Genomic DNA, 27514 nt, shown 5'->3' with positions numbered 1-27514 from the left:
TCTTCTCTACTTAACAAAATAATAGCTTGAACCTTCCTTTTTTTCTCATATTGATGAGTAGAAAATCAACCGCCCAGTTTGAAGCATAGAAGAACATAGATGTCGAGGTTCTTAAATAACCACTTCCCTCTCTGTTTCCCTTTGATACTCCTGCGATGCTTCATGTGAATAGTTTGTTAATATTGCTGTAAAGTATTATATTGTATGATGTGAAGAACATGTCATTTTATTATACTCTGTTAACCTATAATATATTAGACTGCTACTTTATCTAAAATGCTTTGACTTGCATAATATATCTCGACAAATTTTAATGCCACATGTTATGTAATAAGTGTGTAATTTTGTACTTGCAGAAGCTGCTGCTTACTTTTAAAGTTGGTTTTTGATGGCACTGATAATGGACATGTATGAAGTCCACACTGTCAAACAAGAGTTAATAATCAAATAAAACATTTATGGAATTCTTACTGTGGGCCAGGCACTGTGCTCCTTGAATTGCACTGATTCTCTAATTTAATCCTGTGATGGTCCTGGGATGTGAGCACTATTATTATCCCATTTTAGAGAGGAGGGAATTAAAAAAGGCTGTATAGCTTGCTCATGCTCACACAGCTGGTAACGGGCAGAATTGTGAATCAGAGTAGCAACTCCCTCCAGAGCTTATTAGAGGTTGATGTCTGAGATAAGTGGTGAAGGATGCAAAGTAGACTTGGGTAATCTCAGTGGAGGCAAAGCTGTGCACAGCCCCAAGCTGTGCGCTGGAATGCTGTACTCTGGGAACTATGACTGATTTGGCATTCTGGAGCGAAAGTGCACGTGTGTTTGTGAGTGAGTGAGGGCAGGTGAGGCTGGCGTATTTTAGGTATTGTGGAATTTTTCAGTCTCCTTCATTAACTAGGCTTTACGTAAATGCAGTTGCTGTACCAAGTATGTCAAACTCAAAGGCTAACATGGCCCAAATAAACGAGGCATGCAGCCCGCAGGCCAGAGTTGGACATGCTCACTGTAGCCAATCAAAGATGCAATGAGGATACTGGAAATGATCACTTTTGATGAGAGCAGGTTCTCTCTCATCTCAAATAATGCTTTCTCCATCGGATGAATTTCCCCTCCTGGGCCATGGTGCTGTGTTTGGAAAGTGCAATGTGGTAGACTCTGGGCATGAATGAACTCTTTTGGCAGAAGCAAGCAGCCTGTCCTCACCAGACATTTCCTCCAGTTTACATCTCCATCAGAGGTAGCCTGGAGGAGGCTTGCTCAGCATTTGTATCACTCCTCCTATTGCAGACCTCTTGATTACAGGACTCGGTGTCACTGAGTGCTGTGTCTGTAATCACCTCAGATGATCTTATTTATCATCAGTGCTGTGACTCCTACACACAGAACACAATGGAATAATCTCAATTGCTCTCGTTCTCTTCCTCTCCTTCTCTGTTACTATCTCTTCTAGGAGCAGGAGGGAAAACTAGTTATGTCCTTAGAAGCCAGACAATATCCTGGCTGCTTTCAATCTAAGGCCACTTTTACTTAGGTTCTGTAACTAGACACATTAGTTAAAGAGATAAAGAACTAGACATATTAATTGAATATATAAATAAGTGAAATTGTAAAATATGAATGAGCTACAACATAAGTAGCCTAAGTTCCCCAGTTAACACTCAGATCATACAATGTATAAAGCAAGGCAAACATTACTTGAAGGACAGCTCAGTTTCAGCCCTGCCTCCATGATGAAAAAGCACAGACTGAGAAGTCATCTTTCTGGTATTTTAAGACACATTTAATTACTGAATTGGGAAGACAGCTTCCAGTACTTGAATGTCCAGGAAATATATTAAGCAATCAAGTTTTATCAGTGATGACCAATAAAAGAGGAAAGCTAACTTCAGCCTTAAATTTCATTATGAAGATGGCTTGGGTGACCTCCAATATTCTTTAAAAGACTGATGGCCTTGAGTGCTTAGGATTCCAAGAGAAATGAATTTTGAAGATAAAATAGGAAATAGTATATCATGGCAAAGATGCACAGAGGTACTCTCTCACATGAACAGGGACCAAAGTGTATCTATCTGCTTTTATTGATCAAAGTGAATAATGTGAATTGCATTTTGAAAACAAATGGCCAGGGTAGCTTGTAAACAATGCTTGGTTTCAACATTTGAAACTCCCTGGGCTACTCCAAACTTTATAGATAAGAAAGGTAATGTTCAAATTTATGTAATTAGCTCAAGTTACTGATTGGCAGAGTTAGAATACAAATACAGGCCACAAATTTTGATGTATATTTTATTTTAAAATGTATGTTTGAATCAAAGGTTTGGTGATACTTAGCAACTCTCTGCTACCTTGTCTTCTGGCAATAACACCCTAATTTTCCTTTGGGGAACTAGAGGTCTCACAATGTTAGTCAGATGCCTCAAATGGAGCTGACCCCATCTCTTGAAACAGAGATGGCACATGACGAGGCTTGTCCAATCAGGTCACTCCGTCTCCAGGTAGATTAAAGTTTGCTGCAAAAAGTTAGCTACTCCTCCCCTTGAGAAATAAAGTCTCACTTCCCTCATGCTGAGCCTCTGATGGCACTAGTACTTTGACCAAAAGAATGCAGCAGAAGTGGCATCTAGAATTCCTTAGAGTAGGTCATGAAAAGCCTTGCAGCTTCCACCGAGCTCCTTGGATGCCTCTCTGGGAGTCCTGAGCCATCTCCTTAGGAGACACTGCATGGTCTTCAGTCAATCCATATGGAAGATGGTCATGGGAGTGAAACTGTACTTCTGATAGTGGGTAAAGAAAATTGTGAAGAGCTAATGGAACTAGTATTTAATTTTGTAAAAGACATTTCCTTAAGCTGGCTACTCATTATTCTTCATGATGGTAAAATAGTATCTACTTTTAAAATGGTAGTGAATGATGTTTTTTAAAGGTAAGTTTTTGGAAGTGCTCAGTTCTATATTGTGAAAGATAAATCTAAGTGCAATAAATGATGAAAGAAGCAGAATGAAGTTTGTAAGCAAATGGACAGGCCTGGTCACCATGGCTGTGCTCTGAACAGCGCTGTGATGTGGGTGAGAGTCATGTGTAAAGTGAAATGTAGGATTGATGAGGCTTTGACTAAGTATGTAACTTCTTAACCTTGGTGTCCTCTCTCATCACATGGGGATAACCACAGAGTTGTTATGATGATTATATATTAAACAATTAATACAGAAGGAATTGGGAAGAGGACCTGTCATATAAAATGCTATATGCATGTTATTGATGATGATGATGACCATCACTATCACTTATATTACTTAGAACTATTCCTGCTTTATAACAAATGCTCAATTAAATACTGACTAACACTAAAATTATCTACTGTAATTCTAAAATGATATATTTGATTTGAATTTGAATAAGTAAATTATATGGATAATAATAAAGGCAGACAAGTGATTTCAGTTAATTTATGGTAACTACCAGAAAAAGGTTGAAAGATGGTAAGTTTGATAAATATTATTTGCATTTAATAAATTGTATTCTTTTAAAATTTAAAGGAATATATATATATGCAAACATTCTTAAATTTAGAGAAGAGAGTCATCAGAATCATTTTACAACATAAAATAATCTCCTGTTATTTACCAAGCACACACTCTATTGACTCTATTCAATTAATTTAGGTTTTATTGTTTAGAATCTAAACTTTAGATATAAGGACAATGGTTACCTTTTCTAGTGTATTTCTAATTGAGCTTTAGAATAAATAAGTTATTTCAACTTGTCTACAAGTAGAAATATATGATTAGAACTCTATTAAATCTATGAAGATAATTATATTAATAATATTTATGGTAACTGCATTTGCAATAGTAATATTTTCACATTTGTTTTCATACTTTTACTTCATGTTTAAATTTATCATCTCAACAGGCTGAGCATTATTTCCATATTTATTGCTATAATGTGAACAGATATTTACATTATATGCTTATTTAAAAAATAGCAATGGATATAATCTTGACTATGAAAAGCAAATGAAATATGATGGCAAAAGATCTAATGAGTTTTCTTCCTTTCAGAGGCAAACTGGTGAGATGCTTTTACATCTGAGTATTCTTAATATACATTGTGGAAAATCAATACAATAGATACCTGACCTTTCTCTTGTTCTTCTGAATAAGTAAGAACAAATTGAAATCAAAAGGTATAAAATCTTAAGAACTGTAATGAGCCGGTTTACATGAAGGAACACATTTTAACTTACATTTACCTGATAGCCAAAAAGGAATAATGTTTCTATTTCTTCCCTTTACTCTTTGGTAGAGCCCAATAAATCTGTCACCTTTCCACACTGTGTGAGCCCCAAATAATTTAGTCTAACAACATCTGTTTCTCCTTATGGATACTGCAGCTCAGCTGAATGGTAAGTTTAAAGGGTATGATAAAGGGAGAAGAGCTGAAAAATTCTAGCTACTAGTTTTTTGTTTGTTTGTTTTTATCCTCACCTGAGGATATATTTATTAACTTTAGAGAGAGTGGATGGAAGAAAGAGAGGAAGGGAGAGGGAGAGAGAGAGAAACATCAATATGAGAGAAAAACGTTGATCGGTTGCCTCCCATAAGCACTCTGACCAGGAATTGAATCCTAGGTGTGTACCCTGACTGAGAATCAAACCTTAAACCTTTAGGTGCATGGGATGATGCTCCAAACATCTGAACAACCTGGCCAGGCTCTAGCTACTAGTTTTAAGCAAATTTGTTTGCTCTGATGTGACTGTCTGGTAATCATAGATTATAATTTACAAATAATACTACTGATCTCATTTTTTTCCATATAAATATTATTTCAACAAACCTTTCTCTTTCTGTCAGTAACACCAGTAGCAAGGATCTCTTCCCTACACTATCTCATCATTGTTCTCCATCAGCCTATGTTTGCTATTTGCTTTTGAGCAGATTATCTCATTTTTCGTGAAATTTTGGGACCAAGAGTTGGTGCTATGATGAAGTAAATTAGAAAAGTGACGGTAGGGTAAGTCCAGACAAAAGATAGTCAACAGGCTTTAACTCAATTTCTAATCCAGTCACTGTCTGGGATGTAGAGTTTAAGATTTCAAAGCTCGGTCTCACCCCGAGGAGAATGAATATTGTGACTGATTATCAGTGTCTTCCATGGATGAAAAGACAGGATGGCAGTCTGAGAGCTCTAGATTTGGTGTGCATGGCCTAGAACTTCAAATGTCCAAGATTCTTCCTGTATCTTAGTCTTCGCATGAAGCCATAGAAAATATCGTTTCAGTCCAGAAAAACAATGTAGAGTATTTATGGCCATAGGAGTACATGTTTCTAATTCATTTTCAGTATGGTTGCCTTTAGGAATGATTCAAATGAAATCAGTGGGTATATTTGTCATTTCAAAAGTAAGGATATTTTCAGGAATGTTTCATCTGCCAAATTCAATGAAATGGTCACTGTTAGGTACTAAGAGCACCCTGGAAAATTAACTTCCATGAAAATATTTCAAAAATATATAACATTTTCTCAGTGTAAGGACAGTTATTTCACCCTGAATTTTTGGGCACTAGTAAGCCAATCAGGAACCAATCAGACGGCAACCAAACACAGACCAGTGGAACTCAGTATTGCTTCGATTATGTCCAAAGAGGGTTTAAACCAGCTCTCAGATATTGGAAATTACCCTGGAGTATAAATTGAGAAAGCATGTTTTCTACATGTGTGGTGTGTGGGGACACACCCTATGGTGACTGCCAATGATTCACGTTCTTGTTCAGCCCCCTCTGCTTGAGTGTAGCAGGACTGTGACTTGGTTTTAAGAAATAGGATATGGAAAAAGGGGTGGAGAACCCTTTATGTAAAGAAACATGACATTGTTTCTTTATATAAGACTCCGTTCCAGTAGACTGGGAGAGTCTCCTGCTGGTCTCAAAGAAGCAAGCCACCGCTTTGTGAACAGCCCGTGGAGAGGAACTGCAGGCAGCTCCTAGGACCTGTAGGTGGCTTTCATCTGGCATCCAGCAAGAGGCGAGGGTCCTCTGCCAGACAGTTGCCAGGAACTAAATCCCGCCAACAGCCTGAATAGTTTGAAAGTGGTTCTTCCCTCGTCGAGACTCCAGATGAGAACACAGCCCAGCTGGCTCTTCGATTGCAGCCTGGTAAGATACTGAGCAGAGGACCCAGCTGAGTCAGCCTGAATGCCTGACACACAGAGACTTCGAGTTACAAGTGTTTGTTAAGTTGCTAGATTTGTGTAATTTGTTACACAAATAGAAATAGAAAAGGAATATAAGGCGAGGAAGAGGAATTTGAAAGCTGACCGTTGATTTTGAATAAGGTGATCATAAGGTTATAGCCATCCTCAAACGTTAACAAGTGTGAGAGAACCCGCTAAAAGACACAAGCAGAAGACATTGGACGCATACAGCCTATGTCATGTATGACTGTCCTCTGGGCAGTGCTTTCTAATGTTTTGTGTTTGCTGAACACTTTTAGACACTAGACATTTTGGCTAAATGCTTGAAAGGATTGAACTGTTTGGTTTCTGCAGGTATCTTGTACACTCGGCATCCTCCAACCCTTCGCTGTTTGAGTAGATCACTTCCTGCTGGGCTCTGCTCTCGCACATGTGCAGAGGAAACGCTGCCGTATTTCAGGGGCACACTCTGGCCTTTGTGGCCTGCTTGGCAGAAGGCAGTGCTGCTGCCCTTTCGCTCTGACTTTTTTCATCAACCCGCACATTTTATAACCTGACAGCCTTTTCGCGTAACCTTTGTTTTGGAGTAGGTAAGTTCAGTCTTAGCAGGAGTCATTTTTATTGCTTGGCCACATTTTGATCCTTTGAAGGCACTGTGTACTCCCCTGTGGTGTAGCACAAGTTTGAAACCATTATCCCCTGCTACCCTTGCAGAGACTTTCACTTTAAATGGCCATTGATAGTTTTGTTGATCAGATGGGGGACATTTTAAAGCTTATTAGCTTAAACGTTAAGGGTTGGATGGTAAATTGTGGTAAAAGGGTAAAGAAAAGATTGATAACAACAATTCTGATTTGGTAGAGCATTTCCTCTTCTTCTTCTTCTTCTTTTTTTTTAGAATCAGATGGGAGAACACTTGAAATATAATGAGCCGACAGGGAAAGCTGCGGGTCTGTGACTGCTTTGTGTGGAGCAGGTGAACTTAAGTCCGTGGGCAGTCCCAGTGGCCGGTGCTGCAGGAGCAGTGTGTCTGCCAGGCTTGAATCCGATTAAAATCCTGGTCAGGGATGCACCCTAGTGCAGGGATGCCCTCACAGGGCTGCAGCAGGCTGATGAGGACAGCTGCTCTGAGAACAGTTCATGCCTAGAGTAGCTCTGGGTAGGATGGCAGTGCAGGAGCCTGCCCCAGTTCAAAACCAAGGCTGAGCAAGCTGCTTCCCTCCAGCTCAGGTGGTGAGCTCCGCAAGGACTCATGGCTGCACAGGAAAGATCCTTATTAAAAAACTAGAGGCCCAGTGCATGAAATTTTTCGCAATGGTAGGGTCCCTAGTCCTACCAGTGGCTGCTGGCTGCCAGTGGAGCCGCCCTTCCTTCCCCCAGCAGGCCCGCCCCCTGGTCAGACTCCTGGATGACCTCCCAGTTGAGGGTCAATTTGCATACTATGCTTTTATTATATAGGACTAGAGGCCCAGTGCACGAAATTCGTACATGGAGGGTGGGGGTTCCCTCAGCCCAGCCTCCACCCACTCCAATCAGGGACCCCTCAGGGGATGTCCAACTGCCAGTTTAGGCCTGATCTCACAATCTGCGACTACTCACCTGCCTGCCTGCCTGATCACCCCTAACCTCTCTGCCTGCTTGCCTGATCACTCCTAACTACCATTCCCTGCCGGCCTGATCGAGCCTCCAACTGCTCTCCCCTGCCAGCCTGATCTCACCCCCAACTGCCTTTGCCTCCCTGATCGCCCCTAACTGCCCTCCCCTGCCAGTCTGATCTCGCCCCCAACTGCCGTCCTCTGCCGGCCAATTTAGTTCTGATTGGTCAGTTTCTACGCCAGTCAGCGTCAAAAGCTCTGCCTTCTAGGCAGCCATCGGCTCCTCATAGTTGACTCAGATTTGGTTCTGATTGGTCAGTTTCTATGCCAGTCAGTGTCTCTGGGCCTATCAATGGGGCCTGATCAGAAAGGCGGGGCTGATCAGCAGCCCCGGTGGAGGCCTGGAGAGAAATGGAGGTGGGGCTGTTGGCCAGGCCGGGAGAGAAAGAGAGGCAAGTTCTGATCAACAGCTGCCACAGAGGCTAAGGATCAGACCCTGCCTCTCTCTCTGCAGGCTTCTCTCTGGGTCTGATCTGCAGCCCCCTAAGCAGTCAGTGCTGGGTTGGGGTGCCCACAAAAGCTCCAGTCACTGCTGGGTCACCACAGCAACCCAGCACTGACTTCCGGTCTGGTCGAGCCTTCAGTCCTTAATCTGTCTTTACGACCCTGGCTCTTTATTATATAGATGCCCATGCCAAAGGAAGTAAAGGCAAAATTAAATGAATGGGACTAAATGAAACTAAAATTATTCTGCACAGCAAAAGAAACAAAACAAAGAGGCAACCAACCGAATGGGAGATGACATTTGCAAACAACAGCTCCAACAAAGGTTTAATTTAATATATAAATAACTAATAAAATTCAACACCAAACAACCCAATTGAAAAATGGGCAGAGAACCTGCACAGACACCTCTGCCAAGAAGACATACACATGATCAACAGTTATGTGAAAAGTTGTTCAACTTCAGTAGCTATTAAGGAAATGCAAATCAAAATTATAGTGAGATACCACCTCACACCTGTTAAAATGGCTATTTCCAACAAGACAATTAATAAAAAGTGTTGGAGAAGTTGTGGAGAAAAGGGAACCCTCATTCACAAATGGTGGGAATGTAGACTGGAACCATTATGGAAAGCAGTCTGGTGATTCCTCTAAAACTTAACAATTTTACCATACAACCCAGCAATAATGCCTCTCCTGAGTATCTATTCTAAAAACTCAAAAATATTTTCATAAAGATTTATGCATCCCTATGTTCATTGCAGCACTATTCATGGTGACCAAGACATGGAGACAACAAAAGTGTTCTGTGATATGATGATTGGATAAAGAAGATGTGGTACAATGGAATACTACTCAACCATAAGAAAAGACTAAATACTGCCATTTGCAACAACATGGATGGACCTTGAGAATATCATGCTGAGTGAAATAAGTCAGGCAGAAAAAGCTAAGAACCCCAGGACTTCACTCATATGTGGGATATAAAACTGAAACTTGTGGACACAGACAACAGTGTGGTGGTTACCAGAGGGAAGGGGGGGTGCGGTTTAGGGGTTGGAGAAGGCCTAATAAATGGTGATAGAAGATGATTTGACTTTGGGTAGTGGACACACAGTGCATTATACAGATTTTATACAGAAATGTACACTTGAAACCAACATGATCTTACTAAACAGTGTACCCCAATACATTTAATAAAAATAAATAAATTTTTTAAAAAATGTCTGTGAGACTAAAGGGATAGTTGAACTCCACTTGCAAAGGTTCACCCTCTGCTGTTTGCCTGGTTGCACATAAATAAGGCTAAAATCTTTTCCTTGTCCCTATACCACAAACATGCATATATAACCCTTCAAAAAAGACAGCAATCAATTATGTATGAACTAAAATTCAGTTTGCTATCCATTAGATTACTTTTTCTGTAATTATCAAGTTCATTCAGATTATATAATGATTATCTTATCTAATAAAGAGGGAATATGCTAATTGACCCTCACACCATCACAAAGATGGCAGCACTCACAGCCAATAAGGAGGGAATATGCTAATTGACCGCCACACCCTCAAATATGGTGGCACCCACAGCCAATAAGGAGGGAATATGCTAATTGAATGCCACACCCTCAAAGATGGCAGTGCCCACAGCCACAAGATGGGCAGCAGGGGAGGGCAGTTGTGGGTGATCAGGCCAGCAGGGGAGGGCAGTTAGGGGCAACCAGGCCTGCAGGGGAGGGCAGTTTGGGGTGATCAGGCCTGCACGGGAGGAGTTAGGCATCAGTTGGGTCTAAATCAGCAGTCGGACATCCCTCGAGGGGTCCCAGATTGGAGAGGGTGCAGGCTGGGCTGAGGGACACCCCCTTCAGTGCACGAATTTAATGCACTGTGCCTCTAGTGCTATAATAATGATCATGGCTTTCTTTGACATGATGTCATCATCATCACCATCATCAACAACAACTATTTACTTAATCATTTGAGCAGCATTGAACATTTAGTTCAAATACAAAAACAGACCCATCAGTGCCAATTCACTGGCTTCCTTTCCAAAATATGTATTATTAGAAAATGATGCTTCCTTCTGGGGAAATGGACACACATTCACTTTTTGCCAGAAAGGCCTCCTTATGAAGAATGATTTTTAAAAAATTGTTATGGTAATATTCACATAACTAAGACATACCATATTAGCTATTTTATTTTTAAAATATATTTTTATTGATATTTTAGAGAGAGAAAGGGAGAGGGATAGAGAGATAGAAACATTGACGAGATAGAAATATTGATCAGCTGCCTCCTGTATGACCGCCTGCCCCCCCCTCCCCTGGGGATTGAGCCCCAAATCCAGGCATGTGCCCTGACTGGGAATCGAACCTGTGACCTCTTGGTTCATTAGTTGATGCTCAGCCACTGAGCCACACCAGCTGGGCCATATTAGCCATTTTAAAATGTACAAATCAGTGGACTTTAGTGCATTCACAATGTACAATTATCACCATTAACTAACATTTTCATGATCCCAAAAGGAAACCCTGTACCAATGGATGTCTATTCCCTCTTAAGAACTATTCTACTAGAACTATTTTATGTTTAAAGACAGTTCTTATTTCTGTGTATTCTAAACCACAAGAAGACCCAAATTTATTTTTCTAGCAGACAAAGGAATAATTATAATCATTATCTGTAAAATGGAGTTAATAGTAGGGTTACTGGGAGGATTGAGTAAGTTAATATGTTTAAATTGTTCAGAACATTGTCTTAAATATTTCTCAGTCATTGTTATCATTACTCATTAATGCACAGCAGTGAAAGTGATGGTTCAACAATTAAATGAAGTCATGTTATCCCTGCAAAGTCTTTCTACTTTACTGACTCAGCAAAGAATTGGCATGTGCAAAGGCCCTGCCTGATCAGTTGCCTTCTAATTTCCTAAAGATTTTCGGAGTATTTTTCTTCTTGCTCTCTCTGATCCAGCCATGTGGGTTTCTTTTCCTAGAAATGACCAAGATTTCCCTGCCGCTGGGACGTGGGACGGGCTTTTCTCTCTGTGGGACTGCATCCCCACTTCCCCTGGCTGCTGGCTCTTCTCCTGCTGGAACTTTGCTTCAACATCACTTGCTTGTAGATGCCTTCCTTGCTATAGAAAACCCTCCGTTATTGACTTCCATTTCCACTCCCTTTGCTACACAGTGAAATGTTAACCTGATTATAAACTGCACTTACTTTATTTAACTCCCCACTGACTAGTTTGTTCATCCATCAGTCTCTGGAAAGAACTGATGTTTAGCCCACTGTTTTTCTATCATGATATGTATTTATTAAATATTTTCTAAATAGATATAAGCTTCAAATAGTATCCATTTCCATTTCTGGAAAGTTGAGTTATGTAAGTATTTAGAAATACAATTATACACAATCATGTTTTATACACTATTACGGTAGGTGCCATTAACTCATATTATAATAACATTGTAAAATTATTATGTATTCCTTTGCATGTTTTATTCCTCTTCCTTCAAGGGATTTGAAATATGAGTCCTATTGAGTCTCAGTTATGGCCTGAATTCACTTAAGGCGAGTTTTCACTTTGCAGTGTTCATTTTATATAGTCATTCAATTTTAAGTAGAGTCAAGAAAAGAGGAAATTAAGAGTAAAAGGTCTAAATTCTGTACTAGACACTTGAAGGTTCTTAGCTTTCTAAAATAATACCCTTTTCTTTTTATAGCTGAATCTCATTTCCTTTGGAGAATCATGCAATCTCTAACCTCACCCATACGTTTCAGGAGTGGACCTGTGGCTCCTCCTTGCCAATCACTGGTCACAGTCTTGGGGTTACAGTGATTGCTCAGAGTAGGAATTGGCAAACTTTTTTCTGTAAAAGGACAGATAGTAAACATTTCTGCCTTAAAGGCCACATAGTCTCTGTCCAACTACCCCATTTTATCATTATATCACAAAAGCAGCCTAGACAATATGCAAACAGTGGGCGTGGCTGAGTCCCAGGACAGCTTTCCTGGCCCCTGGTGGTGGACCGGACACCTGTGTGAGCTGGAGTCGCTGGCCTGGCTGAGAGCCCCGCCCACAGGTTGGACTGGCATTGCTCTGCAACCAGGTAAGTGCAGGGATGGAGAGACTTTGGGTAGATAATTTTATGCCAATTTGGCAGTCATTTTGTGCTGTGAAATCTAATCATGATTTAGGCTTGTATTGTGTAGCTCCCTTTCACTTTTATGCTAACTCATTCTTAATTGTATTCTATAGAATTATTGGTCCATGACAGGTTGGCTATTTTAAGAAATAATTAAAAAATCTTTCATGAAAGAGAATTTGAAAAGCACTGGCATAGGCAATAACAAGAGAAGCCAAATTCATCAGCCCAAACCAAGCTGATCCAAAGAATTATATAAAGAGACCCCTTTCCCACCCCCATCCCATGGAGACCCAGGAAATGTGAGCCGGGTGCTGTCCCGAGCACCTCCAAGAGCCTCGGAAGGCAGGCAACTTATGGGAAGGCACGACCCCACGGTGGACAGGGATTGCGCACAATGATGTCAGTGGACACTCCGCCTTGATAGAACCTGGTGACTGGTGGCTTGTGTTTGTCTGTTTTCCCAACAAAGTTTTACCACCTGACTCTACTTGTATATAAGCCAGGTGTCTCCTACCCCCTTTTTAAAAAGCCAGTTTCAATTGTTCTCTGTCACTTGTGACCAAGAGATTCCTGACAAGTACACCTTTTCTTACTTTTTGCTCCCATTAACTCACTGTGAGATATTGGAAAGTCACCTCCCTTATTCATATATTCATTTCTCCAAATATAAAAATTATGGGGTTTTGCCAAATAACAACTTAGTTCTATTAGAACTTAAAACTGTTTTATTACACTCACATTTTTATGGTTACATTGAATGCATTTATGTTCTAAATTTAAAATGTGAATTAAAGAATTTTAGTTTGTGTGTATTCTAAAAAAGAAAGAATGAACCACTGAATAATAAAGAAAAAAAAGCAAAAATATCCTCCCTCTTAAGAATTCAAGATTTGGTTGTCATGTTGTTCCTAAAATATATTAAGAATGATATGAGTGCTTCAATAAACAGTGTTTTTAAAAGTCAACACAGTTTCCATGGAAAATACTGCCCAGATAGTCCTGATTCCTATCAGCTTGACCCTGACAAAGAATTAATATATACGAAAATTCTGCATGGATCTCAAAGGATATTTTAATACCCAGGCTGCTTTAGGAGCTTTGGGAGAAAATGTATGTCTTTGATGATTTCCAGTTTCCAGTTTAATGACATGAAGTTGGCCACTGTGGTTTCTATCAGGATAAAGGGAAAGGATTGTTGCAAAAGCAGAGAGAAAAGGTACTTCTAGAATCCATCCAGTGCACGTCAAAGTGCTGTTTGCACACCTGTAGGCCTGTGGTTGGTCCCTGGCACCTGTTTATTTCTATGATTTATAATCCAACCCTTGTAGATTGTAAGTATCCTTGAGAGTGGGGACATGAACTAATTCACCCTTGAATCCCAGTGCCTGGCTCAGTATGTGTGGAATGAAGGATTACAAAATAATAAGAATTATCATGGAATATTCTCTCCATTGCAGGTGTTGTCACAAGTGCTTTTCATACTTCTAAACCCCATGAATAAACCGTATTCATATGCCCATTTTACAGATGAGAGAACAGGCACAGAGGATTAATTTTTCCAAGGTCCTATGACTGCCAGTAATTGCTGAACCAAGATTCAAACTCTGACTCTGAATCTCTAAACGATTTCACTGTACTGAGGACTGACCCTCACGTCTCTGTTAGGGAAGTGTACTAACTACCAAGCAAGGGACTAGTGATCAGAGTCAGCGACAGGTGATGCTCTCTAGAGTAGCATCAGACCCAGGTAGATCCTTAAACTATTTGCTACCAATTGAGGATCATTATCCAATGGTGAGTGACTCCTGAGTATTTCTCCACCCTGCACCACACCCTAGCCCAGTGATGGCGAACCTATGACACGCGTGTCAGAGGTGACACACGAACTCATTTTTTTTTGGTTGATTTTTCTTTGTTAAATGGCATTTAAATATATAAAATAAATATCAAAAATATAAGTCTTTGTTTTACTATGGTTGCAAATATCAAAAAATTTCTATATGTGACACGGCACCAGAGTTAAGTTAGGGTTTTTCAAAATGCTGACACGCCGAGCTCAAAAGATTCGCCATCACTGCCCTAGCCCAAGCTATTATCCTCTTTCTGCACCATAGCCATATCCGCTCACATGCATACCTCTCCAGTCCTTTCTATACACAGCAGTCAGAGCCATCTAAACAAAGACACACACAAACACACCATTCTATGTCACTTCCTTACTCTAAAACCTTCACTGTATTCTACATGCCCTTAGGAAAATGTCAAAATCCTCCCCTGAGTGTGGAAAGGCCTTTGTTAGTGGCCCTGCTCACTTATCCAGGCTTCTCTCAAGTGTCTTCCCTGTGTCCAGCAAAATCTTTCATTTCCTGGAGGAAGCACACTTTCTCCTAGCTCAGGACAGATGCTCAGGCGGAATCTTCTGCCAGGCACACTACCACCCCATGCTTCTACTGCCCAGCTGTGTCACTTTGACCTGCTGACACACTTCTACTCATCCTTCCTTTTGGCCTCAGCTTAGCCCTAAAGGACTTTCTGGTTACATTCCAATCTCAGGTCACATTAGAGTCCTCTAATTTACCCAGCATAGCCTTGTCTTGCTTTTCTCTTTTTAAAACTCCCATTGTACCCTTAAAATTACTCATTGATTATCTGCCTGCCTTCTCCATATTCCCAGTATCTATCAGAAGTTCTGTCATATTGTTGACACTCCATAGTTGTTGTATGAATTAATGAAAATATGTTAAATAATTAAACTTTTATTACTTCTAGGACCTTTACCTTAGAGATGATAATGAGTCTGAAGCTTATGTTAAAAATCTAAATAGTTGGTAGCATACTGGAATAGTGTATCCAAGAACATTCATAAGTGGTTTGATAATAATAGCTAATCTATGCTAAGCTTATACTATGTAAAAGGCATTGTTCTAAGCAGTGTACAAAGCGGCCATTTTTATTTTGGGTTTTCGTTGGCTTTTTCACAATGACCAAGTCAGAGATCTTTCTCTTTCTACTTTAAAAGCTGGTAAGAGTCAACAACACTATCAACAGTAGTGACAGTGTTGTTGCTGGTAATAGTAAAGATAATGGTGATGACGATGGTTGTGACAGTGGCATGTTGTGGTGGGTTACTGTATGTTATGTTCTTCAGATGCAGCATAATCATATGTGGTTCTAAGGACCATTTTAAGAGATAGCTAACATTGTTACCCACACCACAGAGATGAAGAAACTGTGGAACAGAAGGGTTAAGTAATTGCTTACAGTTACTTAGATAATAAGGGCAGAGTCAGGATTCACATCAATCCACTCTTTAAATTTATTTTTTATTTCTCTATCACAGTTGACATTCAATGTTTCATGTGTACAGGAGAGTGGTTAGACACTTAATGTAACTTAGAAAGTGATCCCCATTAAGTCTAGTGCCCATCTGACACCACCACCGCATCAATCCATGGACAATCGGAGCACACACTCTTGACCACTGTGCTTGACAATATCTGTTCCAGTTTCCTATTGTTCAAAATTTGGAAGCTGAAAACAACAGGATAACTCAGTTTTGTGAGTTGACTGGCCTTAGCTGTGTAGCTCTTGAGTGGGGTTTCCCATGTGATTGCAGGAGATTGGGGTCTCTAATCATCTAAGCTTTGTTGGGCTGGATAACCGAGATGGCTTAGGTACAGGGCTGACATAACTGTTGTCTGGGAGCTTTTTGAGACCAACACACAATCTCTCCACGTGGCTTGAGCTTCTCCCAGCACTGAAGCTGGATTTTGATATGAATTATCCCAACAGGAACTTTCCATGTTACCATGGAACCTGCAGGGCTTCTCATGACCTGGTCTTAGAAGTTCTGAATGTGACTTCTCTCGCACTCTACTGGTCAAGCAAACACTAAGGATACTCCAGGTTGAAGAGGAGAGGAATTAAGCTCAACATGGAGAGTGGCAGATGTGCACAGAGAGGGAAGGACTGGATGAAGGTCGGCTCAACAACTATCTGCCTCAACATGCTCTTTTCCTTAATTACCCTTGGTGCTGATAATCTTTAATACTGATGGTGCCCAGTACATTGCCTGCGTCCTTCCAGGGCTCAAGGGAGATCAACTTCAGGCATCCTTTAGACAAACCACAGACAGAGTGATATTTGATTTGAGAAAATCTATTTTTTGTCTTTTTTTCTTTCTTCTTTTTTTTCTTTTGCTTGAGGGAAAGAAGATTCACTCTCATTTTATTTCAAGAGGCAAGTGGGAAAATGCTGCAGAACAAATAGGAGCACTTCAAAGAGTGCCTCTTAAATCACTGTCCACAGAGATCACTTTTCCCTTTAAGGCTGTGCAGGAAGTTTCAAGTTGCCTAACTTGTTTTGATGTAAATTTCTTCATCCGTTTCCTTTCTTTCTGGATCCACCTGGGAGCCAGGGGAGCATGTGTCTTTCTGCACCCCTCAATCAACCCCGGGTTGCTTTAGATATCTGTCCTCGGGCTATGCCTGTAGCAATGTGGACTCTGGATGGCATTGAGAATGTGCCCTCTAATCCAAAGAGGTTGAGGATGGCAGTTGGTGAGTTGAGAAATTCAGTGAAAGCAATAAATGAGAAGTTGATACACACACCTCAAATACATTTCAGTGAAACTGAAAACAACTAAATGTACAATTATTTTCCAATTTTTAAATGTAAGGCCAAGGACTTTTCTTGGATTTAGAGTTTAGATTTTGAGGTTCCAATTAGTCAATCTTTCATGACCCACATTTATTATGCATCATCCTTGGTGTGCAATTTTGTTTATTTTAAAGTAAAATGAGAATTTTAAGGCAAAGCACAGAATACTTTCAAGTTTTTAAATGATTTTCCCCACATGCCAAAAGATAAAGTTTCTCTCTTATTTAGCTTTTCTAAATATTAAATTACACATTTTATATACAATTAATTATGTATTTCAATAACATATACAACAAGCAGCAACAGGCTTAGACACAATCTTGCTAAGTATACAATTCAATTGGTGAGAACAGAGTACTCAGCTGCACTGAAAGTGGCCTACTTGTGAGAGGCCTCTCTGTGGGGCTGGTCTCCATCGGGGCTCATAGAGGACAAGGAGAGTACCCGCTCCCTCGAGAGCAAGGCTGGTCTTCATGGGAGTGGGAGTGGGCTCGTGGAGGGCAAGGAGAGTACCCGCTCCCTGTGCTTTGGCTTTTCACTCTGTCACTTAACCTCAGTGAAAACCACAGTGTCCACAGCCCAGAAAGGAACCAGCATGGTCCTTTTGTGATGCCCTGTGGAATCCAAACCCAGTTTAAACAAAAATTATCATTTTTAAAGCATATTCTATGTGTCAGGCACTGATCTGAGTGTTTGACATGCTTTTTTTTTTTTTTTAAATATATTTTATTAATTTTTTACAGAGAGGAAGGGAGAGAGATAGAGAGTTAGAAACATCGATGAGAGAGAAACATCGACCAGTTGCCTCCTGCACACTCCCCACTGGGGATGTGCCCGCAGTCCAGGTACATGCCCCTGACCGGAATCGAACCCGGGACCCTTCAGTCCACAGGCCGACGCTCTATCCACTGAGCCAAACCGGTTTCGGCTTGACATGCTTTTTTAAAAAAAAATATCTTTATTGATTTCAGAGTGGAAGGGAGAGGGAGAGAGAGATAGAAACATCAATGATAAGAGAGAATAATTGATCGGCTGCCTCCTGCACACCCCCTACTGGGGAAGGATGCCGCAATCCAGGCATGGGTCCTTGACTGGAATTGAACCTGGGACCCTTCAGTCCACAGGCCAATGCTCTGTCCACTGAGCCAAACCGTCTAGGGCTCACATGCATTGTTTAGGGAATGAATAAGCTGCTAGTTCAGGAGTAACAGGGGCTTAGAAAGGCAGTTAGTTTTCTTGTAAGGAAATGATAAAATCAAACAGCCCAGGGTTTGGGTGGTATCATTAGGAGTTCATCCATCACGTGTGACTTCCCTTTTCAAGATTATTGCCTGATCCAAGGTGACTAGTGGTGTCTTCACATCTGTTTTCTGGCAGCAAATGGCAAAAGGGAGGAAAGTTCTCCGGGAGACTTATCTAAGATTTACAACTTACACTGCAAAAGCCACACTTCTGTGAGGGAGTTAGTGTATTTTTTAGCTGTGCAATTTGATACTCGACATAGAAACTTAGTGGGCATCAGCTACAGACAAGGACCCAGATGGTCCTTGTGACTCTGTTTTGTAGAGCAGGGAACTGAGGTTCGTCAAGGTAAGATCTTGATCATCAGAGTAGTGACAGATCTGACACTGAGACCAAGTGTGGTGTTGTTTTAACCCTTACCACCAACCTAGCAAGGTTGATCATAGCTGTCCTAATTTTTAGGAGACTCAAGTTTAGAGAGGTTAGCCCTCAAACAATTACATGTCAAGTAAGATCAGAGACTATAAGGGAATCCTGGTTTAGCAGATCCCGAGGTGGGAGCTCCAAGCCAGTATACTGTCCTTGCTCCATTGGGTGCTTTTGGGAAGAGTGGACACAGAGTCCAGATACAGCCTTACCTTTCTGTGCATGAGGCCCCCAGGAATGTTGTTCAGCATCCCAACTATTACACATTTACAATATGCAATTAGCAATATGGCTCATTCCCCTTCAACCTGTTTTCAAGCTTTCTAATCACTAAGTATTCAAATTTGTCTGATCATAAAAATCACCAAAGTATTTGTCAAAAAATAAATTCCCAGGTTTTCGCCCCTAGAGATTATAGTCAGGAGATCTGGGGTAGGGAAATCTGTATTTAAAAAATTCCCCAGTTTATCCTTATAATAGGCTAATGTGGGAAATATTTACATGGTTAATCAAATTCTGTCTCCGTTAGTGCTGAGTTCACAGGGAGCTTGAAGGTGTTTTTTTAATGTCTTTCCTTCCAACAAAAGAAACAATAGCACATTGTTGCTTATTCTTGATCTACTGTTTTCCCAGCAAAATAAATGTGGAACCATCACAAGCAAGCTATTGTTCCAATTCCAAAGTCACTTACGTTGAAACTTCAGGATTAAAAACCATCCATGAATAAAGTAAAACATAAATACCTACAACGAAACCACAGAAAACTGGAGCAAACCCTCTTTTCTGACTCATTCATTGTTTTTTTCTTTTGGTCACAGAGAAACCAGAAGAACCGGGGGAACAAACTAGGAACTGCAGACTTGAGCGGCAGTTCACTCAGGAGCTCTCCCCGAAGCCTGGCTTCCCTGGCTCACCACCCTCACTTTGATAAGAGTCTCAGTGGCAGACACCTGCTCTGAGGGTTTGGAAAAGGCTTCATGCAGAAGAAGGCTGCTGGTCACAACGGAAGAGGGAGGAAGAGGCAGTGCTTAATTCATCCAGGCTCAATCACTGGAGGAAAGGGTGTTTTTACACCTTTCTAGGGAGCAATGCAACTATAACAGGAGACCCACATGGTTCTACAGAGCAATGCGATATATAGAACAGAAAACATATCATCCTCCAATTTTATCTTTTGTGCATATTCCTGGTTTTCTTTAAATCTAATGTTCATAAAATATTAGTACCAAAGCATATAGACTACTAAATATAGACTGAGTAAATGAATAAGTATACGTAAATTGAGGGTGTGATCTCGAGTTTTCTAACTGTGATGTAGGTGATCAACTCAGATATAGAACACTGCTTCATCTTTGAGGAGATTCTAATCACCTGGAAGGCTTGTTAAAATGCAGATTTCTGGGACCCATATCCAGAGATTCTGATTTGAGAGGTCTAGGGTGAGGCCCATGGAATTACCTTTTAAACAATTTCTCAGGGGGTATTCTCACTGCTCATCCATAAACAACACTTTGAATAGCAGGATTCTGGAGCAGTGCTTTAATAGAGTTTGTTCTCAGGATTCTTTTATATTTTTAAATTGGTGAGGAACCCCAGAACTTTATTTACCTACTAAGATCCATTGATACTTACTGAATTAGAAATTAAAAATTGAGAACTTTAAAAATATATTTATTTGTTAATTCATTTAAACATAATAATAATAAACTCCCTATGTTAACATAAATAGCATATTTTAAATGACAAATAACAATTATTTTCTAAAACAAAATTATTAGCAAGAAGAGTGGCTTGTTTTATAGCTTGTAAAACTCTTTAATGTCTGCCTTGATACAAGAAAGGAATGATTTCATATCTGCTTCCATACTCATATGTTTTGATATGTTGTTTAGCTTAAGGTATATGAAGAAAATCTGGCTTCCCATAGATATGTAATAGGAAAGAGAGGGAATATTATCTGATAATATTACGGCATTATAGGGTCTTTAAGGTAATTGTGGATATTCTTTGATGCTCAAAACTCGAAAGGTTGTCGTTTCCTAAAGTTTAATTGCAATGTAGCTGTGAAACCGTATCAATGGACTCGAGAATTTGTTCAAAGTCTCACTTTGAATGATCTCCTCTCCATGAAAGATTCTGTAATAACATGAGTCATTCACTGGAAAATACTGGTTTACTGAGTTAAGAAGATTTTATAAATGTTGAGTTATGTCACTGTACTATATTAGAAAGCACAATTGTTCATGTAGCATACCATAAGATCTTTTAAGTATTGGGAATCTCTCAAGTTGAAGTTTTGAAAAATTTTAATTTTTCACTTGAAACTTGAGCTTTGTCATGAGCAGAGTGTCATCAGTTGTTTTCCTTGGATGTGGTAGGCTCACTTTTTTTTTCTTTTTTTGGAGAAAATGTCTGCCCAATACCAAATCCGAGTAAGCATGGTTTGTGAACTTACTGTTTAAGTAAAAATGGCATTCCATAAAAAAGGTGCTACTTCAGTCCTTCGCCTAGAGAACGAACTTTGTATAAACTTACCATTTTATCACACTTAAAAGATGTATGTTCAAAGGTTTAGATTAAACAAATGAATACTTTTTACTGCTTTATTAATGGCATTTTTAAATAAAACTGGCATTATTTTATTTTACTGTGAGAATGTGGTAGTGAATAAAACAATAGTTAGTGATATATTTTGGAAAAACTGCCTGAATTCATGTTAAGGCATCAACATTTCTACCTAACACTGCTTTTGCATCATTGATGCAAATGTCAACACAACATAGAACATATTTTATTGTTATTGTGAAGATAGTTTTGATCATGCAGAAACACGTAGTCACCGTGAAGGGGTCTTAGGAGACCATCAAGGATCTACAGATCACACTCTGAGAAACACTGATCTAGAGAATAATATTGAGGTGACATTGTAAATTGAACTTGGCCTGTAGACATTGGCTTTGGCTATCACAGATTTCAAAATAAACCGAATTAGCTATAAACATTTACTAATCAGGAGGCTTCCTATTAAAATCTGGGTTCTAGACCTTTCTTCATAGATAACACAGCTGATACCATTGGTTCCCCATTCCTTGATGGTGATAATGAGTGTTGGCTACCCCTTTACATGAGGCAGGCTCTTCCCAGGTGCCATCATTTGCACTCAGCTTATTTCAGTTATTACATTTACCTCCCCAGGTGCAAAGCAATCTGAGTCTGTAACTCATGGTATTATGATAACATGGTGAAAAGCAAAGGCTTTGAAGTTAGATATTCAAGAATTAAGAACTCAACTTTTCTACATGCTAGCCATGTGACTTGAGAAGTTAGCTCAGTCTTTCTTAGTCTCAGTTTTCTTATCATCTAAATGGGGTTGATAATATGATAACATGAAAGTTGTGAGGATTAAAGGAGATTAGGAAAGTAAAGAATTTTCTCAGAGTCTGTCAAATCCATAGTGCATACTACATATTAGTTCTGTCACTAATGCCACTTTTGGTAGAGAAAGAGAATAGTTTGACATTGAGAAAAGTTTCAACATATAAAGGAATAAACATCACTTCTATCTTCACAAATATGCCATAATTTGTGAACCATTTATAAGAATGCATAGTTAATTGGCTGTGAAAAATTAAAACCATGGACATAGCTATGTTTTCTTTTGTCATATTTAAAGGTTTTAAATAATAAAAGAAATTCACTGTGTGTTAAAAAAATCTTGCTGTTTTCTGACTGTAATTAGAATAACCTGAACTTTGCTGTAGAGCACTAGCAAGCTTCCAAAATCTTTCCTGACATTATAATGTTTGGGATTTAGGTCACATTTCTGGGCAATTGACATTCTCTCTTATTTGCAATTAAATTCTGAAGTTTTCAAACACTCTCAAGTCATCATAACATTTCCATCTTTTCATAAGTTTAAGAATGACCTTGCTTGGGTTAATTGGATCCCAAAGGGCTGTGATTTCTGGTATTTTATTTCATTTTGTCACTGGTTTATTGTCAAAATTTATTGGAAATAAAGCACCACAATAAACTCATATTTAGTTTTAAATGGCTTCAAAAATAAGCATACCAGCAACACATAAGGTGATGCCAAGCTGCCTCTGCAAAGCTGTGTAACGCCAAATGGCAGTCGGATGAGACACAGGTAACTCAGTTGTCCGAATGCCCAGATGTCAAGACACCTGGGTGACTAATGTACTGCTTACCTTCCTTTCATAAGAGTTGTTGCTATGTCGACAACATTAAACAAGGGTTTGTTGCACAGATTTGAGAGGTCACTATTGTTAAGTGCTTTGCTATGTGCCATGCATTGTCTCTGACAACAGCTACCATACAAACAGCCTATAAAGAGGTGAGTTACTAGCCTCATTTGACATATGAGAAAACTGAGGCTTAGAAAGATTAAGGAAGTTTCTGCAAATCACTGAGCTGGTAAATGGCAAGGCTGAGATTTGAGCCCATGTCTGTTGGATTCCCAAGCCCAGGCTTTGGTGTGGCTCAGGGGCTGTAAATGGAAACACTTCCAGGGGTGAGGCCGATGGCTTGCATTTGTGAACTGCGTTCTGTCAAACCACAGGGCGTGGCCAGACCTGTGAGGAACTGGAGGTTGCGTGCCTTGGCTGACAGCTTTCAAATCCAAAATTCTAAAAAGCACTGTGTAGGCAAAACAAAACAAAATCTCCTGTTGTTCCCAGTTTTTTACTTTGCTGCTCTGATGTACATAAAAACAGAGCAAAAAACATAAATAGAGGTTTCTCTTTTCATTTAGCAGCTAGTTGTGTAGGCAGCTGAAATCTGTATTAATAAGGACTTAGTAAAGGAAGGAAGGAAGGAAGGATTTCTGGTTACTGAATGGGAATGAAATACAGGCTCAACTTTTTAAAGCGGTGCCTGGAGTGGAACAGTGACTGTCTCCTCTTAAATCCGTACACTAGCTTTGCACTGTCTGAACATGCGCATCTCAGTATTTAACGTTTCCTAGAAATCATAGTTCAAGGTGCTAACCAGTGGCGAACTGCCCTCAGGCCAGCGGCCAATGTGGCGGTCTGAATCACCTAATGAATGAACAATTGGGCATTAAAATTTAATTGACTTGATATACAATTCTTTATGGGATAGACACAAAGGCCTTTTACAATAGCTATCATTTGCCTACACTTATTGGAGTGTCAAGGGAAGAGAAGAATAAAATTATCTTAGACATTAACTGGTAAATGTGGTGCGTACAGACTGGGTTTTAACATAGAGCCAAGAGTGGTCCAGTAATTTTCATCAGGTAAACAGCTTTTTTATTTAGACCTGATTTTGTCAGTTGGGGCAAAATGGATCGACTGACTTTTTCTAATTCTCTAAGGAAGCCAGTGGCAAAGTAGGAAAAACATTCAGATTTATTGAGGCCACTATTACATATGTAGTGTGCTTTGGGATAGAGCAACTTAATTCAGACGAGTGGTTATTTCTAAAAAAAAAAACCCCAAAACTGTCTAGAATTAAGTTAAACATCTGGTAGAGCCAGCTGGCGAGTTACAACATTTACGTTCTTCTCCAGATGGCTTCAGTGTGATAAGGTAGTGGAGTTGACTATCAAGAGAGCTTTTGTAGCCTGTGGAAATCATTAAGAGAGGGGACAGTTATTGGTTCTGGGTGGATTAGAAGCCCTAGAGGCTGGGGCTGCAACCAGTGAGCCTTTCACTGCTGCTTCTTCAGTGTATAGATAGAGCCTCCTCCACCTGGAAATTTCCACAATCTCCGGCTCTTTGCAAGAGCATGTGTTTTCGGGGAAGGTAATGAAGGGAGGGGTTACAATTACCTGGGGTATAATTTTTGCCTTGAAATGAAACCCCAGCAAACAAATTGTTTCTCTTTCCCTGAGAAGATTTTAAATCCAATTTTATTTGTGGTTTCTATTTAAATTGAAAATCCTGTAGCATCTCTTGCAAAGTGAAATCAATCTCTTTAGAAACAGGAGGAGGAGAAGGGAGTAGGGGAGAATGGGGCCAAGTATATGTAGATTAAAACTTGTTTCTTCAAAGATTTTGAAATATGAAAAACTATCTTTGCCTTTAAGATTAATGATGGTTCATCAGGACAGACCCGCGCTATTTAACTGCTTTCCTGGATGTCTAATAGGCATCTCGAACTTAATACATCTAACCTCCCCCCCTCAACCCCTCCTCCTGCTTCTGCCCAGCTTCATTCTCTCCTCAGCTCTGCTCACTCAGAAAATGAAACCAACAACCTCATTGTTTTACCATCCCCTATCCAATCCAGTAGACCTTTCCCCACCACACATCCTAGTTTCATCTCGCTGCCTCTGTGACCCTGGGCCATGCCCTTCCACCCAGATCCCTGCGATGGCATCTGCCTGGTCCCCTTGCTTCCACTCTTACTTTTGACCAGCCATTCCCTCCCCAGTAGTCAGGTGCTCTCTCTAAAACCGCACTGTCCAGCATGGTGGCCACTAAACATAAGCGACGACCTAGTCGTGGAAACGTGGCTAGTTCCAAATGAAAAGTGTTGTCAGTATAAACTATCCACTGTATTTCAGAGACTCAGTGCAAAGAAAAAGTAATGGGAAATGTCTCATTAATAATTTTTATACAAATTACACATTGACATTATAATATGTATGAGTTTGGATGAAAGAAAATACAAGGTGCAGCAAAAGTAGGTTTACAATAGGTTATATGGAAAAAATAATCATTAATACATAATAATGCAATAATAAACTGTGTTTTGCATACTCTGAACTGTAAACCACTTCTGCCTCACCCTGCATATTATTCAATTTCACTTATTTCTTTTTGCTTATTTCTTTGGCTCCTAGAAAATTGAAGATCTTGGGTATGACTCACATATTTCTGTTGGACAACATTATAAAATATGTCAGATCATGTTATTTAAAAATCCTGTAATGGCTTTCCATGGCATGAAATCCAAGTTTCATACTACAGCCCATAGACTCGTAAGTGACCCACCCCCTCATCCTGTTCTCTACAAGCGCTAGGCCCTAGTCACACTGGCCTCTGGCTTGGGTTTTCAGTAGGTGAAAGACATGCTCTTCTTAATGTCTTTGGTCTTGCTATCCCTTCTTCTTAAAAGGCATCTCTCCCAGGCATTCACCTCTCCCAGGCCCAAAGAATTTCCTTTAGAGAAGTATTTTCCATCCCAGCTACAGTAACCCTTGACTCCTCCAATCTCACCACCCTGCTTACCCTTCTTCCTAACAACCGTCATCTCCAATTGTCCTGTTGGTCATTTGTTTTATGTCTTCTTTCCCCATCTGGTCACACTCCACCTCAACTGAGTCAGAAAGCAAGGCAGTGTGTGCTAACTTAGCTTCATATCTAGAGGCTACATCAGAGCCTATTGTGTAGCAAGTGATCAACGGGCACTAGTCGAACAGATTAATGGCAAATCTGAAGCATCATAGACCAGGTGTTGGCAAGCTATGGCCCCCACTTACCCATTTTTTATGGCTTCCCCACACAGACATGCTTATTTGTTTACATATTATATATTGGTTACTTCCATCTTACAAAGGTGGAGTTGAATATTTATGAGAGAGACCATATTTGGCCTCTTGGCTGATAGACCTGAAAATATTTACTATCTTGTCTTTTAAGAAAAAGTTTGCTGACTCCATATATATATATAAAGTCATACAAGATCCTTTATGAGCTGGACATTATCTCACCAATATCTGCTTAAGTCACTTCCTCTGTCCCATTCTGTGCTGCAGCCAAGCCAGGTCCCAGGCTGAGGACTGCACTCACCATCTTCTCCCATGTTCCCTTCACTGGAAATGTTTTTCTCTCCTACATCTGGCAAAGTCCTATGCTGGTTGCAAGAGACAACAGAAATGAACCTAACTAGTTTAAGAGAAAAGTTGAATTCAGTGGTTCCATTAACTAAAAACTTTGTAAGTAGGACTAATATTTGGTACAACCAGGACAAGTGTTCAAACTATGTCAACAAGATCTGGTTTCTTTCTTTCCATTGCTGTGTTCTTCCTCTGTGTTGACTCCAACCTCAGGTAGATTTTCCACTTGTTCTGCAAAAAGGCTTCAAAGACATCCCAAAGCTGTGAGGGTCCAGAAGTCCAAGGAAACTGTACTTATTGGTTCCAGTTGGACTATATGTCCATACCTGAACCCATCACCCTCGCCAAGAACTAGGTTAAATGGCTCAGAACTAGGTTAAATATCAGTCAGCTGAGTGTAGGCAGTTCTACCAGAAGACAGAGAGTAAGGAAGGTGATTTTTCTGAGGAAAGTCAGGACTTTGTAACCAGGAGAAGCAGGAAATGAAAACTGTGTGACAGGAATCATGGATACCTACTGCCTTGTCCTCTAAGTCTTAGTGGAAAGGTCATCATCTTCTTTGGGGTTCTTCACTGATTTCTTCACCACTATTGCAGCTGAGTTCTACACCCATTTTTGTCCCCCCTGGCCCTGGACCTTCCTCTATGTCAGGACGGCTCACACTACATGTTAATAACTGGTCAACTTGCTTCTCTCCTGCACAAACTTCCAGCTTCTTGAAACAGGACTTTTCTTTTTGTATTCACAATATCCAAAGACAGTGCTTGGTTAAAAGGAGTCTGATAAATGCTGAATAAATGTTTATAAATCTGTACTTTATCCACTCTTTTCTTGAGTAAGGAATAATGCAAAGGTGTTATTTTAGGAGGGTTACTCTGGTAGTGATGTGTAGGATAAATATGGGAAGATTGCAGCTA

General features: G+C 40.0%; 1 protein-coding gene across 1 annotated transcript in view; it reads right to left on the bottom strand.

Annotated features, from left to right (window-relative positions):
* The window catches only part of TAFA1 (TAFA chemokine like family member 1), a 518247-nt gene that overhangs the window by 34883 nt on the left and 455850 nt on the right, over positions 1 to 27514 (bottom strand). The window lies entirely within an intron of this gene.

This window comes from Myotis yumanensis, unplaced genomic scaffold (genome assembly GCF_028538775.1).
Source record: "Myotis yumanensis isolate MYYU_CA2020_CCGP unplaced genomic scaffold, mMyoYum1.0.hap1 SCAF_14, whole genome shotgun sequence".
Taxonomy (NCBI): Eukaryota; Metazoa; Chordata; class Mammalia; order Chiroptera; family Vespertilionidae; genus Myotis; species Myotis yumanensis.
This window is presented reverse-complemented; position numbering and strand designations above follow the sequence as displayed.